Source organism: Saccostrea cucullata, unplaced genomic scaffold (assembly GCF_032062105.1).
Source record: "Saccostrea cucullata isolate Sc308-1 unplaced genomic scaffold, CSIRO_AGI_Scuc_v1 ctg4994, whole genome shotgun sequence".
Lineage (NCBI taxonomy): Eukaryota > Metazoa > Mollusca > Bivalvia > Ostreida > Ostreidae > Saccostrea > Saccostrea cuccullata.
The window spans coordinates 53,884-68,698 of NW_026936131.1; the positions used below are offsets into that span (position 1 = coordinate 53,884).

The window sequence follows — 14,815 nt, forward strand, 5'->3', positions numbered from 1 at the left end:
CTTCTAGATTCTTATAGTTCTTCAACCACACAAGGGAAGCATGATTTGTTCTAACCGTGAAATGTCTACCCCAAAGAAAATGTCTATACAGGCGAATGAAAGTAATTACTGCCAACAACTCTTTATATGTGGTACAATATCTGACTTGGGATTTATTGAAAGTCCTACTAGCATAAGCAATGACCTTCTCCTCGCCATTTTGCACTTGAGATAGAACAGCACCTAAACCTGTCAAACTAGCATCTGTATCTAAGATGAACTCTGAGGTACTATCAGGGTAAGCTAACACAGGAGCTGAACAAAGGAGTTCCTTAAGTTTCTCATATGATTTCTGACAATCTGAAGTCCAACAAAATTTCTTCCCTTTTCTTGTCAAATATGTTAAAGGGGCTGCAAAAGTGGAAAACTCAGGAATAAACCGCCTATAATATTTTGCTAACCCTAAGAAGCTTCTAACCTCTGTGACATTACTAGGTACAGGCCATTTCTTAACTTTGTCAATTTTACAAGGATCACACTGCTTACCTTTATCAGACACCACATGACCTAAAAATGACACTTCTCTCTGAAATAACACACACTTTGAGGGTTTCAAGGTCAAATTTGCTGACCTAAGTCTATCGAACACTAGCTTAAGATTTTTCAAAGCTTGGTAAAAACTACATCCAAACACAATGATGTCATCTAAATAACATAAACATTTCTCCCATCTGACACCTCTAAGAACTAACTCAATTAACCTCTCATAACAACTAGGGGCATTGCACATGCCAAAGGGCATTACTTTAAACTGGAATAAGCCCATATGAGTTGAGAAAGCTGTTTTAGGTTTATCCTTATCTGACATTTCCATCTGCCAATACCCAGAAACTAAATTTAATGTACTGAACCAGGAAGCGCCAGCCAAAGAATCAAGTGACTCATCTATGCGGGGCAATGGATAAGCATCTTTCTAAGTAACTGAGTTAAGTTGCCTATAGTCTACGCAAAATCTCCAAGAACCATCTTTCTTAGCAACTAACAACAAGGGAGCTGACCAAGGACTATCACTAGGTTCTATAACATCATTATCAAGCATCTTTGAAATCTCCTTCTCTACAATTTCTCTCTGAGCATAAGGTAGCCTACGAGGTGGGATTTTGATAGGCTTAGAATCACCAGTATCTATACTATGTTTCACAAGATTTGTTCTCCCAAATCTACCATCAGGTCCTACAAAAATATCCTGATACTGTATCAGTAGTTCTAATAACTGAGATTTCACTTTTTCAGATAACCTCTCACAAGACCTATTGAACAATGATTGCAAATGTTCAGGCAGTTCTACAGAAACTTGTTCACTCATAGACTTATCAGACTCTACAATGTCAACTTGCTGTACAGAAGCCACTGTTGTGTGTTTATTAATCCTAACAGCCTTGTCTGAAATATTTACAACAGAAAATAAAATCTTGTAAGGATTCCCTAAAGTTCTAGCAGCTAACAGACCCTTTTGGTTTAAAAACTTGAACGGCTCAAACAAATTATTTACAGAATCGTCCAAATCACCTAGAGCATACCCTGGTACAAAAATTTCACAATCAGGGGGAATAACTATGTTTTTTGCTACCTTGACTCTAGCACAAATAGGAGTTGTCTCCCTTTCTAACTGAATATGCTGACCACCTATCAACATGAGACACCTAGAAACATGAATTGTCACATCATTGTTCTCCAAGAAATCCATCCCAAGGATTCCACACAAGTCCCCTAACTCAGTAACAATAAACTCATGACAAAACAAATTATCTCCTATCCTAAACTCTAAGTCAACTTTCCCTAAAACTTTCATAGCACTACCATCTGCTGTGGTTAATGACAAAACACAAGGTTTCAAAGATGGTCTATTCTCAAAAGTCATAAAAACATCATTGTCTATCAAACAAGCCTGAGAACCAGTGTCAACTAAAAACTTATTTACACGTTCTCTAATGTACAACCTACACTTAAACATGACTTCTGAAGCAAACTAACTCTTAACTTCTGAGTAGCCATACTATCAACAGAATCTTGGGTCACACTGTAGGCTTCGAATGTAACCCTGGGAAGTTTTCCTTATCCCTAACTGATGGTGTGTGAGAAGGGGGTGTCTTATCTTTCTCTACCCTATCACTAGTGTTTTGTGTATGACAGTATCTGGCTGTGTGTCCTAACTGATAGCATTTATAACACTCTATGACTTTTCCTGTTTGTTTTTTACCACCCCTATAACTATTTGCCATTTTATTAACACATTTTTCTAAAGTTTGAACTAAACTTGTTAACTCATCAGGGGTTTTAACAGGTGTAGTTTCATTATCTGTCCTAACACTATTAACACTTGGCTTAGTGATGGAGAGTTGTGGCCCCTTAACTGCCTCAAATTCTGTTTCTAGTGAAATAGCAGTCTCTAAAGTCTTAGGATGATGTAATATGACATGAGATCTAATTTCAGAATTGCCTATTCCACTCATAAACTGCTCTAAAACAACTATCTCCCTATCAGAATAAGCCATGCATATCTGGAAAAGCTAAGTTTCCTAACCTCCTTAGTGCAAAACCATAATCTGAAGGGCTTTCATTCTGTTTTCTAAGACGCGATCTAAAATCTACTCTATGTGCAACGACAAGTTCTTTCTGACAAAACCTTCTTGATAAGATAGATGTTAAATTGTCATAATCTTTTCTTTGTTCTTGGGATAGGTCACCTAGAATTTTCTGTGCCTCCCCCCTTAATGACATGACTAATTGCTGGGACTTTTCTTCATGAGACCAATTGTTCCAATTAGACACTTGCTCAAAATGAACTAAGTAATCCTGCCATGCTACATTTCTACCATCAAATTTGTCTGGTTCTTTTTCTCTACGTTTAGGTCTACCAATATTTACAGGGGTACTGGGCAGTGTAGACATATTTGTCTGTGACCTACTGAGATTCTCACTTCTGTCCCTCTGTCTAAAGTTTATTTGTGCAGGTGAGGTACTCAAACTCTCTGTTTCTCTCACTCTATGTAAGGGTGTCACTGTCTCTCTTACAGCTTCATAATTTGACTTGCTTGTCTGTCCCCATCATTACCCTCAGCAAATGACACACGACGTTTGCGTCGAAGAGTTTCCTCAAGGTCATGCTTACATTTCTCAAAGTCTGTGGTGAGGTCCTGCAACAGTTGTTCTAAATCTGAAACCTGTAAACTCATGCTAGCATCTAGCTCACTCTCATGCATATTAGTCTCACTCACAGGAGAGGACAAAGAGGGCTGTTTGACTCTTGACATAAGCTTACTTCTAGCACCTTGACTAGAACTTAACCTATCAACTCTAGGGGTTGATGTACTCTATCCTACTCTATCAGAATCTGAATTTAGCGAAGCCATGGTTTCTATACAGAAATCCTGGTCACGCCACCAAAAATTATGTAACAGGAAAGGAGAAAATGCATGGCAGGACCGGAAATCGAACCCGGGACCCCTGTATCTCCAGTCAGGTGCTCTACCTACTGAGCTATCCGGGCCGATATCCATGGCCCGAACTATTACATTCCTCCCTCCTTAAAGGTCTTTGGCCCTCCAAAGACCCCAACCCAGGCTCATCCCTGGCAGGTCTTTCACCTGTCAATTCCAGGGCATGGCACAGCACCAAAGCTGTAACAGGAAAGGAGAAAATGTATGGCTGGACCGGGAATCAAACACGGGACCCCTGTATCTCTAGTCAGGTACTCTACCTACTGAGCTATCCAGGCCGATGTCCACGGCCCGAACCATTACATATATAAGTGGTAATATTATAGAGAAAATAATAACTTCAAATCTGTGTCCAAGCAAGTACCTTTAATAACTTCGCACTCTAACCGAGGATTGGCTTATTGCTAGCGCTCTCAAGCGCTAGCAACTTCGTTAGTCCAAATTCCTTGAATGCGCATGCTTGACCGCCATGGTGGCGGTGCATTCTAAGTAAATAGTCTCGTTCAACCAGACCCTCGGCTGTCTCCGTTAATCTCCGACCACTCAGCTGGTCGGAGTTCACGGAGACAGCCGAGCGTTTGGTTGAGCGAGACTATCTGAGTAAACTGTGAAAACTATATACCGTATATCAGGATTTTTCCGCGTGTATCCAATTTCCGCTTTGTTCGCGACGAGTTCTGAATCGCGGAAAATAAAACAGCGTAAATTTAATACAAAATTTTCTTCTTGTAGTAGGATTATTTCTTGATGCTTATCGTAGAGGGTAGAAATAGAGGGGTCAGAGGACGAGCGCAGGATACCGGTAATAGGTATAAGCCCGTATTGTTTGTTTACTAATTGACAAGCCAGCTAATTATATGTGTCACGTTTCTTGCGAGAAGCTTTCAAAACTAAGTATACCTGAGTTGTTGGTCAGTTTGGAACAGTAAATGAGCTATAATTGTTTAAATCTTAAAAAATAATATCTGTGCACAGCGGATTTGAGAGTTAATATGCAAAACAGGTGTGTAATCAGCCAAGCGGGTCTTCTGGAATTGAAGAAGGAAGGTCGATAGATCTATTTCTCACTGGTATGTCCAGCTTAATGACTTTACATTTTACATCGAATTCCTTCATAGGCTTAAACATTTGTTAATATTAAAATAACTGGGACTTTGAAATAGTGAAAATTTGATTCGCATAAATATAATATACTGATTTAGGTTCTGATTCGCGGAAAAAACATGACGCGGAAAAAACCTGATATACGGTACTACAGATAGACCGTACGATAACATTTCTTTGTATCATGTTGTAGCATGAAATATCTGTTCATTAATTGTGTAACTTACACTTTAAAGATAACTTCATATTTATAATGTTTCAAATTCTGAAGGTTTTTTGCTGACTGAAAAGCCCGAGTCATTTTCTGATTGTTCTAAACAATTACAAGGGAGTTTTTTTTCTTACATCTAAGCACAACCAAAGATAGATTCAAATTTCTAATTGGAATGGTCAATTCAGCCAATTTTACAAATTCTAGAAACAGAGGCAAGAATATACACTAAGAACTAGGAGACTTATTGTTCACAGAACAATAAGAGGTCTTTCCACCTTTTGAATTTCAATTTCATTTAATATTTATCTATTTAAAATTAAATTTCATAAAAAAGAAACAAGGAATGGCTTAAAAGAAGAAAAAAATGAAAATGAAAATTTTTTAGGTGACCTTGACCTTTGACCTTCAAGTCATATTCAAGGTCACAGGTCAAGGGTCACATTGTAATTAACCCCATGTCTCTATGACTTATAGTTTTAAAGTTATAAGGTTTAATAGTAAGCATAAAAGCATTTAAGGGCAGTAACTCATTGAAGGAATCACCAGATCCTTTTGCACTTGAACATAAAAGTTTTGCCTAAAGTCCCATAAGACATTAGAGAAGGTTTCATGTCTTTGCGGTTTACAGTTTTGGAGCAATAGCAATAAAAATGTTTTTCGCACAAGGGGCAATAACTTTTAATAGGGTCAATCTTAAGGGACAAGAATGAAATCTTTGACACAGTTTTAAGAGTACATATTAATGATGCAGAGACATTAAGCATATGTTGAAGGACAAAAGAGATATAAAAAGAACTAAATTTCTCAGTTTTGGAATGACCTTGACCTTTAACCTTTACATGAATTTTAAGCTCAAAGGTCAATGAATCTTATGCAGTTGGTCTCATGTCTCTACACTTTCTCGTTTTGAAAATTTTTAATTATTTGTAAAATTCAAAGACTTTCAGGGGCAATAACTCATTGAAGAAGTCACCGAAGACTTTCACAATGAATAGATTCCAGAATCCTTTCAATTAGTCAAAGGCTTTAGTGAAGGTTTCATATTTCTGCGGTTTACGGTTTCGAAGGAGAAGCGATAACAAGGTTTTTACGCACAAAGGGCGATAACTTTTAATATGGTCAATCTTAAGGAATACAAATTAAATATTTAAAATAGTTTAAAGAGTACATATCTATGATGCTAAGACAGTTTCTATATGTTAAAAGACAAAAAAGATGTAAAAAGAGCTTAATTTCTCAAATTTGGAATGACCTTGACCTTTGACCTTTACATTAATTTCATGATCAAAGGTCAATGAATCTTATGCAGTTGGTCCCATGTCTTTATCACTTCTCGTTTTGAAAATCTTTAATTATTTCTAAAATTAAAAAAGTTTCAGGGGCAATAACTCATTGAAGGGGTCTACGAATACTTTCGCAATGAATAGATTCCAGAGTCTACTTAATCAGTCGAAGACTTTAGTGAAGGTTTCATATTTCTACGAATAACAGTTTCGAAGGAGTAGCGATAACAAGCATTTCTTGCAAAAGGGGCAATAACTTCAAAAGCGGTCATAGTTCATACGCGTTGGGTCAAATTTGTTCATAACTTTTAATGACCTTTACGATGAACAAAAAGTCTTTTCGATAAATGTCGAAATAAAAAATCAGCGGAAGAAGAATAATAATAAGAAACAGAAGAAAATCAATAGGTCTTTCCACAGAAAGGTGGAAAGACCTAATAACGAATAAATCCACTATTTGTGTTTAAAAAATTCTGATGTGTATGGCTTTTAACCTAACATATCTTGACAAAGATGATAAGAGGACCAAGTTACTTCACATGCGTTCCAAACTCTCTGGACTCTTTACACAACATACACTTTGAGTTATTTACTGTTTTCCTTTCAACTCCCATGTATTTTCTTTCCTAAATTGCCAAAAAATTCTCTTCTTTAAATCAGCTCATACATGCAATGTCTTAATCGACATCTTCTTCATATTATATAGAGCCCCCCTTTCCAGTAAAGATCATATATATTCTGTTGCGCCAAAACTCCAATAGGTCACCCCCTTGTTTCTTTACTTAATATGTGTCTATAAAATATGCTTTACAAACAATAATAACTTGATCACTCTCCAGCCTCGATAAAAAAATTAAAGAATTCAGCAAAATAAATCACTCGATCACGGATCTTTCTTTCTGTGTTTAAAAATGCTACGGCGCTAGCTCGCCTATCTTTTTAAAAGATAAACTTGTTACCTTGGAAGACGGTATATATTGTATAGTTGAAGATTTTTACAGTCTTTGGACTATGCACTCCCTCTCTTTTGTGATTGATAGAAATTGCATGATGAGAAAATTTTCAATTATTTCATTCGTTGAAATTCTGTTCAAGGCAAGAGAGATAACTTTATGATGATCTATTTTTCGTACGACTTAACAATTTTGCAAGATTTCCAATCTTAAAAAATGACAAGTTTGGCTTTCCAGAAAGCCTGAAATGTCATCTCTTTGGCTCCATTTGTGTCAAAGAATAAACAGTGGAATGTAACATTTTTCTATAAAAGACAGAATATTTTTTTTTTTATTTTTAGGAGAATGGTAATTAGATATTGAACAGGAAAAAGGGTGGTTTTCAAACTCCAAAATCTTATGTTGTAAATGGGAAGGAAATGTTTAGACTTTTTGATTATGACTGAAAACCCATTTATTTGGAGAAGACATGACTATTCTAAAAGAATAAAGTATGAATAAGGGAGAGGACTTGCAGTCAACATGCATTTACAACAGTAAAAGTTTAAAGGGCCGGGCTGGGACTCAGATTTGAAGAAAATATATTTTTCTGAATTTTTTTTAATAATATCACGATTTATGCTTGAACATGTCACTCTGAACTATATATGAATCGTGTTTAGAAACCTCTTTTAACTGGAAAATTCTAAAACTATACTAATTTTGGGACACGTTTGATTGACACGTATTCTCATACTTAAGTATGTGAACGGGTTATAATCTTCTTCATATATGCATGTATCGAATAATTACATTTTTACAAGTAAATTTGAATATCAATTTTAAATATGCTAAACATAAATGAATGAATTCATTTCATATCTTCGTTACCATGTGAATAACCTCTTTAGTACCCAACCATGTTGGGTTTCTTACGTTGGCCCAACGTTGGTCCAACATCAACTAATTTCGTTTCGTTATATTTTCTAATGAAGTTGGGGTTCAATGTTGGCCCACTGTTGGCCCAACGTTTATAATGCAACCTTAACCAAACTGTCAACTTAATCTGGTAGCAGTATGTTGGCCCAACGTTGGCCCAATGTAAGCTTGAGTGTTTGTTTTAAGTGTTTTTTTTGTTGGCCCAGTGTTTGTTATACACTAGGCTTTTATGAAAAGATCATTACTGTAAACCAACTTTTATTCGCGTGCGAGAAATTTTCGCGAAGTTCGCGAGAGCCTCGTCATCGCGAATATTTCTCGCCGCGAACCGGCTCTTAAAGTCTATTTGTCTATAAAAAAAGAAACCTAAATAGGCTTTATCGCGAAAATTTATCGTCGCGATCTGGTTTACCCAAGGCAAATCGCGAAATAAAGTCGTCGCGAATAAAAGTTGGTTTACAGTAATTTCTTCCATAGCAATGAGACTAAACTCACTATGGTTTATAGATGACAATTATACTTCCCTGTTATTAGTATCCACTTCTCAAAAAATCTTCTCTATATAGTGTCTGTTTATAAATTTTGAAATCTTAATTACCCTTAAACTTTGAGTGTAATTTTAAGATTTGTTTCTCTCGTATACAATTAACGAAAAGTCTTTATAAAAGGAGATTAAATAAAAGTTTTTCTTATGTTAGTTTACCCGGTAATATATAAACGACCGAATAAAAGTTAGCATAATATGGAAACTAAAAGTTCCCAGGGACAGGATGTGAATGACGCATAAATCAAGATAACCCAGCCAGCTTTATAATTGCATTCAAACAAAAGTTAGGCGAGTCGCTAAAACTGAAACACAAAAATATGTGGAGAGCTGTCAAGTTTAATTACTCACAACTGGCTGATAAACTCAAAATGCAGAGGAAGTTACAGTAAGGTTGGGATTTTAAAAAAATGGTGCACACAACGGCTAACGGCGAAGTCCTAAAAGAAATGTAAGTTAAGTATGATTATATTTGAAAACTATAGCTACTTCTTTTATAAAATGATTCAGTTTATATGAAAGACATAATATCATACATTCTGTATCATGACGAGAAATGAAATAGATAAGAAAATTTCAGTATATATGGTAAGGTGTGTTTAATGGTAAATTCTTTTATATTTAAACAGGGTTAAATGCATCATGAGTTAATCAAAACTCATAAATATTTCATCAATTTTCAAAGATATTAATATATTCTTTTTTCTTAACAGCTTTATATTGTTCTTAGACGAGGAAATGTTCTGTGTCAGTGTGCATTAATTTCAGCAGATATAGAACTTCATACTGGTTCATTGATGACAATGAAGAAGGAGGAAGAAAATGGGAAAAAAGGTGAATATGTGAAACACAATTGCAATCCGAACAAGACTAAAGAAGGATGTTTCAAATGCTCTTGGATTATAACATTTGGGTCTTTAAACAACATTTTACTGAAAAGTAGGATTGATAAAAATTGAAATTCAAATATTGCCAAGTTGTGTTGTGAACTTTAAGCTCCTTTATATTCTATAGTTATGGGATTTTACAAGTTTTTGTGAACAAAGGGATGGTTCTGGAATTGATGTTAGATGATGTTTGAAAGAAGATTGTGTTTGAAATTGAAATTTCAACTCCCTCATTATATTAAACGTTTTAGATTTGACTGTGTGCCGAATCCAGTCAATCGTAGAAGCAAGTGATGCAGAGGAAGTGTGGAGTTTAAATCGACATCTTGAATACATTTTAAGGCAGAAACGTGAAAGCAAGACGTATTATTATTTATTCTTAAACTCTGTAAGCTTTGGCAAATGTTTTTGTTTAATTATTGTTATAATATTGAAGCAAGCTTAACAAATTTGTTAGAAACTAACAAATAAATTGTACAGTTTATCACTTTTTTCTTTTGCCTCATTGTCAATATTAGCTAGTTAATAATTTTTGTCAAGATGGCATAATTTTGAATGGAAATCATTATTTATATAGGATAGTTTGGGCCTCTGTTGTCCCTACGTTGGAAAAATAACGATCCGTAACATAATAATGGACCATTGTTTGACCAACACAGGTACCGGACACTGGACCCCCATTGAGCCACCGATGGTATGTTGGTGAACGGACGTTGGGCCATTGTTGGGCCAACACAAAAAGTACGTTGGGCCAATGTTGGGCCTTTGTTGATACAATCACTGCTGGTAATTGACGCTGGGCCTATGTTGGGCCAACGTTGACCAAATGCTGAGATAAAAATAAGCTAACGTTGTGCCAACATTGGGCCAACATTTTGGGCCAACGTAGGGCCGATGAGCAAACTTGCATTGGGCCAACGTTAGGTAGCCAACGTTGGACCAACGCAGTCAACAACTGTGCGCCAACGTTGGCCCAACATAGTCATGCTATCTGGGAAGAGCTGACCAAGTTCTACTTAGCGCTTTTAAAAAGTGTTAATACGATAGTAAAATTTAAATGATATCCGCTAAAATTAAGCAGTCACGAATTATCAGAAAAAAATCCCATTTTAAAAATCCCAATTACGATTATTTTAGGAATATATTTTAATTTTGGCTTCATCTAAATAACATAGAAAAAGTGATTTGATTACTTTTTTGCCATTAATACAATTGAAAATTGCATAGTTAAAATGATTGCAAGTTCTTTATAATATCATTTAAAAGAAAACTGTAGACATTCAAGAAAATGATCGATCATAATCTTTTTGAGCTTTCTTCCAATGTTCGAAGTTCTTCAAATATTTTCTAGTCTCCACTTATTCTAATACAAAAATGAATTATTTTTTGTGGAATAATGGCAATAAATTATAGAATGACTACCATAAAAAAGACATAACATTTTATAGAACTTAATGTAAATGTATAAAATTATAGAATGACTATATAAAGCTACCATAAAAAGACATAACTTATACTTAATGTAAATGTATTAACTTGGATGTTGTTTTTCTGTGAATTATTGAATCCACGCCTCGGCAGATCATTAGCGATTTTTGATTCAGCGTGTTGACCTATATAGTTAGAATATTCCCTCTGGAGTATACCATCGATTATTAACGCATTAGGCATGTAGATGATTAAATAAGTACTTATATTTTGAACACGATGCAAACAACCAGCAGGCGATCCCACCTGTGTTTCTGACCCTCTGTGATTCCTGTGCAGCCCTTTTTAAACGGAGGCTGTATGACAGCCTCCGGTTATTGGGATTGTCTTGCCCATGGAATGTAAACAGGAAAGTTTTTTCAACCACCATCTATCGGTGGAATTGTTTTCATTACCTTGAGAATTCTATTTTTAGAGCGACTCTGAGTAACACCGACCGACTGCAAGGATAGGCATAGTCTAAAACAAAGATCGCGTCACATACAAGTATAAACAAACAGTTCTACTTTTTCTAAATAAACGGGATTTGTCTAATATTTTTAAAATGACGTGTATATAAATACATTTCCTACGTAAAAAAAAATGTGATTTACTGTAACTTTTTTATCAGACAGAATATAAGAAGATTTTGTTCCAACAGTCGATGATAAAGCGCGTTTTCCAATATGCCGAGCCTTTTTCGACCGACTCTCACACTAAAACAAGAACGAGAAGAAATGAAGTGGCGGATCTAGGGAGTTTGCGGGGGAACATCCGCAGAAAGTGATCGAGGAACCCCACTTATCACTTGCTTCTTTTATTAAAGTAAAAACTATCTCTAGATTTAGATAAGTTTAAACTTTAGTTTTATATTTAATTGTAAAAACTTCCACCAGAATTCGGCTGTATCAAACTAAGTGTGGAGACACAGATGTACCTGTATTATGTATTGAAGAAAATCCTGCAATGCCGCATGCAAATGTTTTATGTCGCAGATATAAATATGTTTTAATAATAGATCAGACATTTCAGTTTTAATGGAATTTTTTGTGCTTGATTGCTGTTTGTATTCTCATTTTCACTCAATAGGTTTCATGGAGTTTTTTTTAATCTGACAAGGATCGATGAATAAACAAATGTATTGTATTTTTAGCTCTGGGAATATTAAAAGTCTAGGTTTGAATTCTTTATTTGTAATTATGTATAATTTTAGGAAACACATGAAAATAGATTTACACTTTCTACAAGCGGCTTGAGTGTTTATGGGTACCCTCAATTAGATAAGAGAGAAATAAACGGCAACTCTGATATTGAGATCAAAATGCATTTGTAACTTTTGACCCTTGGGTACAACCCAAATCTTGGTTCATAGGATTTACATGATATATCACATTATATGATTTATCCTAATTAATAATTGAAAATTATATCTTCTGAAATCAGTTGTCTTATTGTCATATCGTTGATCCTTATTTGCAATGATACTTGTGTTTAACCTCTTTCACATCTTAAACTTTAATTATTTTTTATATACAAGATTACATGTATTTCATTGGTATTCATGTCAACTTTTTTTAACCTACATCATTGGAGAACTGATTGTTTGAACAGAGTTACTGAAAAGCAGAAACCATAGTTATATATTTATTACTTTTTCTACGTACTTTGTAATCAGGTCTCATTGTTAATGATTGTTTTAAACAGATAAACTGAAAAAGACAACCATTTCCACTGGTATAAGAGTAAATAAAGACATTTTAGGGTTAAATTTGTCATATGATAAAATACTACATTTAATAATTCCAGAAATATTGGTTGTCAAATTTGTTAAGATATATCTTTGTTATTGTAAGCAATACCCCAGTTCTCTAAAAACAATTTAAACTTGTGAAATAGCAAGTATTATGAACTTTATTGTTCTGTTCACTTTAAGTAAGAAAGTATATTTTATTCCATTCAAAAAATTGTGTTCTGGCACAAACATTTATTGCATGTTAATGACTTCGTATTGCTTAAAGAAAATTCTGTGTTGCACCAAGCTAGGTCACTCCGTTTTGTATCACAAAGGTTTAAGACAAACTGTATTATTATGTTGTTCATGTCCAATTACCTGGCTGCTTCTTTTTTCATGTTAGCTCATATCATAACATTATTACAACTAGTGCTAATTGTAACGGGAACCGTTACAGATGTTCCCCAAACGCTCTCCAACTCCCTTTCGGTGCAATGTTCCCTGGAAGCCTCCTTAGATAAGACAAACTCTGTCCATTTTTGACTTTAACAACGTTTTCCCAAAAGGATATCAATTATATTCAATTTTTAGCATTGCACCCAAGCGCATGTAAATGCATGTGCGTTATGACCATATCATCTTGTCTACACTATTTATATATTTTAATATACTATATATTAAAGCATTCAGTCCAAAAGTAATAAAAATCACTCATTCAAGAGTATTTTTAAATATACTAGTTTCAAATGCACGCACGTGCGTGCACGTGCATGATGATCATACCTTCTTGTAGGAGTCCCTTACATCTATCTACGTTCTAAATCCCATCCTGTTTGGTTGAAAAACAAGGGAGTTATAGCCATTTAAAGTTTCAGCCAATCAGATTGCAGCACACGTGCATGTGCGTGATTTCATGATTTTTTTTCTATATCATTTCGTAGGATATCCTAATGCATGACTGTATTTTAAATATCAAAGAATTTCGTCAAAAAACAAAGGAGAAATAGCCATTAAAAGTTTCAGCCAATCAGATTGCAGCGCACGTGCATGCGCGTGATTTCATGATTTTTTTTCTATATCATTTTGTAGGATATCCTAATGCATTACTATATTTTAAATTTCAAACAATTTCGTCAAAAACTGAAGGAGAAATAGCCATTTAAAGTTTCAGCCAATCAGCTTGCAGCACGCGCACATGCGCATGCTTTAATGAAAATTCTTATATATCATGCGGTAGATCTTCATAATGTAGGACTATGTTCAAAATTTCAAAGGATTATGACAAGAAACAAGAAAGATATTGAGACTTTAGTATCAGCCAATCAGAGCGAAGCGCACGTGCATGCACGTGAGATTTTGCTATTTTGACCATGCTATCTTGTCTATACTACTAATGTATCCTTACATTATGAGTTTCAAAAAATTTCATCAAAAAATAGAAAAGTTACGGCAATATCCATTATATTGTTAATTTCACCTATTGCACGTGCGCGCTCTTGCAAGCACGTGCGCGCAAAATGACCTTTGTTTGGCAACTCTACATAACATGCCTACTTACCCTAAAAAAGTTTCACCTAAGTCGGATGTGTAGTTTACAACATCACTCGTGGATAAAATTTTCCCAGGAAGAAGAAAAATAATAAGAACTAGAAAGTCTGCTATTGCAAGCAATAGCATATGTCGCCCCATACTGGACAAGACTTTCATTTTTATCATCACTAAAACAATGGTCCATTAACTAAGCTTGGACAACCATCGAGTTGTATCAGTCCTTTCCGTTGGAAACGGAAGACCTCAATTGGGTACATCCCATTTTATTTTTAGAATCGGTAGGAGAAGAAAGTAGTGCATGAAAAAATTACAAGTTCCTAAATTTGCAGACTTGCATAAAAGAAATTGGGCAGAGGTACTGAACTGAGCCTCTTACCTGTTAATTGGCAGTATCTTTCCTACCAATAAAGCTTGGCAAATGTATTTTTTAAAGAAGATCAGCCGAATTATTATGTGTATTATAACGCCAGTGAGAACTCTGAAATTTCAATTTCTTTTTTAGAGGTTCTGCCGGAAAACGAATCTGACATGCCACCTTCAGTTCGAGCATTTCTTCAGGAAGATTGCCCCAGCCATCTCCGAGAAACAGCCTGGATAAAAAAAAAACATGCGTACAATATCAATATGTCGTCCCCGACTTCGTTCGGGGCGACATAATAACTCCTGAATTTTTCACATCAATA

At 35.1% G+C, this 14,815-nt stretch overlaps 1 long non-coding RNA gene across 1 annotated transcript; it reads left to right on the forward strand.

Annotated features, from left to right (window-relative positions):
• Positions 1-8,686: 8,686 nt before the first annotated feature.
• LOC134244840 (uncharacterized) lies at positions 8,687-9,866 on the forward strand. Its single transcript, XR_009987298.1, has 2 exons — positions 8,687-8,946; positions 9,209-9,866. It is a non-coding gene; the product is annotated as an uncharacterized LOC134244840 (long non-coding RNA).
• The last annotated feature ends 4,949 nt before the right edge of the window (positions 9,867-14,815 follow it).